Raw genomic sequence first — 5,000 nt, 5'->3', positions numbered from 1 at the left:
CCGTGCTGCTGCACGGCTTGCACCCGACTCAAAAGTCTGCTGCCGCCTGGTCCTGACTCTCTAGGCCACCGACCGACGGTGACACCAGAGTACTCTGCCTCTGGCTGTTGCGGGGCGTGACGGCGTGTGTCGGGCTCCGGCCCTACACCCACACGCCGGCACTCTCTGCCCTCGAGCGCCCCGATAGTTTTGAGACCCCACATTCCTTGTCGGTTATTGCCCGGCGGCGGGCAAAGGCGGTCTCATCTCTTAAATGCCAGGCCGGTGGACGCCTGGTAGGGGACCAGGCAGGAGAGCTTGACGGGGAGGGTCGTCCCCGGGGCTGCTCGTCCCTTACCAAGGCTGATGCACATCCCACGCGGGTGGGATCCGACACTTTCGCCGTACCCGTCGAACGGGCCTGGTCAGGCACGTCTCGGCACGATCAGCCGCGGCAGGGCAAAGTCGATCTCGGTCCCTCTCGGTTTCAAGCTGTTGCCTGGGGCTCCAGCGCCGAGGGGCAAGCACACGGTCGTTTTGCACGGCGGCAGTTCCAGGTTGCCACGCACGTACGCGATGCCTTCGTTGCTGGAAGTGCTTCGCCACTGGTGTTCACACGGCGCTCTCCCCTCCGTGGGGGTGTCTTTGCCAGCGTCTGCGAGGATGGGGCTCACAGTTTTCGTCACTAAGGTCCGGCCTTGCCTGTTTGGTTACGATGGTATCCTTTCCGTGCATGCTGCTCGGCGGTTTGGATGACAGGGGCAGACACGCGGTGGGAGATGGTGGTGGTGACAGCCACGCACTCACACCCCTTCTGTTGACCGGTCCACTCCTCACCGTTCTAGCTGCACGTTCAGGTGCCTCGGAGCCAGCAGCAGACCGTTCCGCCGACGGGGCCACGCCTACGCTGGACGTCTGCCTAGCCCCTCTAGCCGTGTGTGATCCTTTGGCGTCTGCACCCATCCTCAGCCAGGCAGGCGGGGTGTGTGAGCTTCTCTGGGCTGCCCCACCGTGTTCCACGACCGTCCCTGCGTGCCTGTTGCTGGGACCGTCCTCCTCATGCCTGATGCACGGCTTTTGCGGGCTTGACGTGTGTTGACCTTGCCACCGCCATTCAGCATTACGACCGCAGTTTGTAAGGAAGAGAGAGGCTGCGGCGCTCGGGTGCTTGTCTGGAGGCTTGTCGACGGGACCACGGCGAACGGCCACTGTGATCCGCAGGGAGAGGTTCTGGTGCAGTCAGGGGCCAGTTTGTCTCCCACCGCGGTGAAGCTTTGGTCGCTCTATGTCCGTTCTCTCTTCAGGGTATTTGAGGGGTACCTACTTCATGCTCACCACCTCACCGGCTCCCGCGAGTCGAGGGTGGGTGCGAGGTTTAAAGACTCGTTGTCCGTAGGTCGGTCCGGTCTCCTGCGGTCTTGTACCAGTGTCCTCAGCATTCGCGAGCTCGTGCCTGTCCGTGCTGCTGCACGGCTTGCACCCGACTCAAAAGTCTGCTGCCGCCTGGTCCTGACTCTCTAGGCCACCGACCGACGGTGACACCAGAGTACTCTGCCTCTGGCTGTTGCGGGGCGTGACGGCGTGTGTCGGGCTCCGGCCCTACACCCACACGCCGGCACTCTCTGCCCTCGAGCGCCCCGATAGTTTTGAGACCCCACATTCCTTGTCGGTTATTGCCCGGCGGCGGGCAAAGGCGGTCTCATCTCTTAAATGCCAGGCCGGTGGACTCCTGGTAGGGGACCAGGCAGGAGAGCTTGACGGGGAGGGTCGTCCCCGGGGCTGCTCGTCCCTTACCAAGGCTGATGCACATCCCACGCGGGTGGGATCCGACACTTTCGCCGTACCCGTCGAACGGGCCTGGTCAGGCACGTCTCGGCACGATCAGCCGCGGCAGGGCAAAGTCGATCTCGGTCCCTCTCGGTTTCAAGCTGTTGCCTGGGGCTCCAGCGCCGAGGGGCAAGCACACGGTCGTTTTGCACGGCGGCAGTTCCGGGTTGCCACGCACGTACGCGACGCCTTCGCTGCTGGAAGTGCTTCGCCACTGGTGTTCACACGGCGTTCTCCCCTCCGTGGGGGTGTCTTTGCCAGCGTCTGCGAGGATGGGGCTCACAGTTTTCGTCACTAAGGTCCGGCCTTGCCTGTTGTGTTACGACGGTATCCTTTCCGTGCATGCTGCTCGGCGGTTTGGATGACAGGGGCAGACACGCGGTGGGAGATGGTGGTGGTGACAGCCACGCACTCACACCCCTTCTGTTGACCGGTCCACTCCTCACCGTTCTAGCTGCACGTTCAGGTGCCTCGGAGCCAGCAGCAGACCGTTCCGCCGACGGGGCCACGCCTACGCTGGACGTCTGCCTAGCCCCTCTAGCCGTGTGTGATCCTTTGGCGTCTGCACCCATCCTCAGCCAGGCAGGCGGGGTGTGTGAGCTTCTCTGGGCTGCCCCACCGTGTTCCACGACCGTCCCTGCGTGCCTGTTGCTGGGACCGTCCTCCTCATGCCTGATGCACGGCTTTTGCGGGCTGACGTGTGTTGACCTTGCCACCGCCATTCAGCATTACGACCGCAGTTTGTAAGGAAGAGAGCGGCTGCGGCGCTCGGGTGCTTGTCTGGAGGCTTGTCGACGGGACCACGGCGAACGGCCACTGTGATCCGCAGGGAGAGGTTCTGGTGCAGTCAGGGGCCAGTTTGTCTCCCACCGTGGTGAAGCTTTGGTCGCTCTATGTCCGTTCTCTCTTCAGGGTATTTGAGGGGTACCTACTTCATGCTCACCACCTCACCGGCTCCCGCGGGTCGAGGGTGGGTGCGAGGTTTAAAGACTCGTTGTCCGTAGGTCGGTCCGGTCTCCTGCGGTCTTGTACCAGTGTCCTCAGCATTCGCGAGCTCGTGCCTGTCCGTGCTGCTGCACGGCTTGCACCCGACTCAAAAGTCTGCTGCCGCCTGGTCCTGACTCTCTAGGCCACCGACCGACGGTGACACCAGAGTACTCTGCCTCTGGCTGTTGCGGGGCGTGACGGCGTGTGTCGGGCTCCGGCCCTACACCCACACGCCGGCACTCTCTGCCCTCGAGCGCCCCGATAGTTTTGAGACCCCACATTCCTTGTCGGTTATTGCCCGGCGGCGGGCAAAGGCGGTCTCATCTCACAATGCCGGACGGGGTGAAGCCTGCTGAGGGGCCAGGCAGGAGAGCCTGACGGGGTGGGTCGTCCCCGGGGATGCTCGTCCCTTACGCAGGCTGATGCTCAACCCACGCGGGTGGGGTTCGGTATTGTTGCTCTGTTCGTTCGAAAAGGCCTGGTCACACACGTCTTTGAACGATCAGCCGGTGCAGGGCAAAGTCGATCTCGGTCCTTCTCGGTTTCAAGCTGGTGCCCGGGCGTCAGCGCCGAGGGGCAAGCACACGGTCGTTTTGCACGGCGGCAGTACCAGGTTGCAACGCACGTACGCGATGCCTTCGCTGCTGGAAGTGCTTCGCCACTGGTGTTCACACGGCGCTCTCCCCTCCGTGGGGGTGTCTTTGCCAGCGTCTGCGAGGATGGGGCTCACAGTATTCGTCACTAAGGTCCGGCCTTGCCTGTTTGGTTACGACGGTATCCTTTCCGTGCATGCTGCTCGGCGGTTTGGATGACAGGGGCAGACACGCGGTGGGAGATGGTGGTGGTGACAGCCACGCACTCACACCCCTTCTGTTGACCGGTCCACTCCTCACCGTTCTAGCTGCACGTTCAGGTGCCTCGGAGCCAGCAGCAGACCGTTCCGCCGACGGGGCCACGCCTACGCTGGATGTCTGCCTAGCCCCCCTCTAGCCGTGTGTGATCCTTTGGCGTCTGCACTCTCCCTCAGCCAGGCAGGCGGGGTGTGTGAGCTTCTCTGGGCTGCCCCACCGTGTTCCACGGCCGTCCCTGCGTGCCTGTTGCTGGGACCGTCCTCCTCATGCCTGATGCACGGCTTTTGCGGGCTGACGTGTGATGAGCTTGCCACCGCCATTCAGCATTTGACGCTGTGCTCCCGAATAGCTGCGGCTTCTGCGTCTGGCGGCTTGACGACGGACAGGGAACGCCACTGCGTGATTCCGCGGAGAGGTTCTGGTGTAGTCAGGGGCCAGTTTGTCTCCGTCCATGCGGCCGCTTTGGTTATTTAATTGGGTAGGTACCTACTTCATGCTCACCACCTGACCGGCTCCCGTGAGTCGAGGGTGGGTGCGAGGTTTAAAGACTCGTTGTCGTCAGCGGTGCGATCTCCTGCGGTCGTGTGCGAGTGTCGTCAGCATTCGCGAGCTGGTGCCTGTCCGTGCTCAGCACGCTGTGGTCGTCCTGCCGCTTCCCCCTTCCCCAATCCGCTGAGGTTGGGGCGTGCGGGGTCGGCATGCGCCCATAGCAACAGTGCTGTGCTCCACGGCTTGCACCCGACTCGGTCTGCTGCGGCATCTCCTGGACTCTTGAGACCAAGCCGTTACGTGACACCAGTGTACTCTGCCACTGGTCGTTGCGGGCGTGGAGGCCGTTTGACGTGTTTCGGCCCGTCACTCGACACCGTCCACGTTTGCCTTCGAGCGCCTACCATTATGTTGAAACTCCATATCCGTTTGATTATCGCTCGAGGGCGAGTGTCTCTGGGCACTCGCCATGGGACGCGCCAGGATGGGGCTCTCTACCGTCACGTTGGCGGGGGAGCGTTTTGCGCGGTCCAGGGACGGACAAAGGCTGTCAGTCACCGAACGGTGACCTGTCACGCTGTCCGAACCGAAACCCGATACAACGCTTAGCGGTGGATCACTCGGCTCGTGCGTCGATGAAGAACGCAGCTAGCTGCGAGAACTAATGTGAATTGCAGGACACATTGATCATCGACACTTTGAACGCACTTTGCGGCCCCGGGTTCCTCCCGGGGCTACGTCTGTCTGAGGGTCGCTTGTCAATCAATCGCACTTCGCTGGCCTCCGGGCGGCGTCGAGCGCGGCTGGGGTGTCGCAGAGGCGCCGTCCTCTCTGTCCCCCTAAGTGCAGACTCAGAGCAATCCGCGT

The 5,000-nt window shown here is 62.8% G+C and overlaps 1 non-coding gene across 1 annotated transcript; it reads left to right on the top strand.

The window, feature by feature from the left end:
- Window positions 1–4,733: 4,733 nt before the first annotated feature.
- Window positions 4,734–4,887, top strand: LOC145338842 (5.8S ribosomal RNA). The gene has a single exon (XR_013885894.1). It is a non-coding gene; the product is annotated as a 5.8S ribosomal RNA (ribosomal RNA).
- The last annotated feature ends 113 nt before the right edge of the window (window positions 4,888–5,000 follow it).

The sequence above is a fragment of the Carcharhinus amblyrhynchos genome, unplaced genomic scaffold (genome assembly GCF_965287045.1).
Source record: "Carcharhinus amblyrhynchos unplaced genomic scaffold, sCarAmb.v2.hapA chromosome_201, whole genome shotgun sequence".
In the NCBI taxonomy this organism is placed as follows: domain Eukaryota; kingdom Metazoa; phylum Chordata; class Chondrichthyes; order Carcharhiniformes; family Carcharhinidae; genus Carcharhinus; species Carcharhinus amblyrhynchos.
This window is presented reverse-complemented; position numbering and strand designations above follow the sequence as displayed.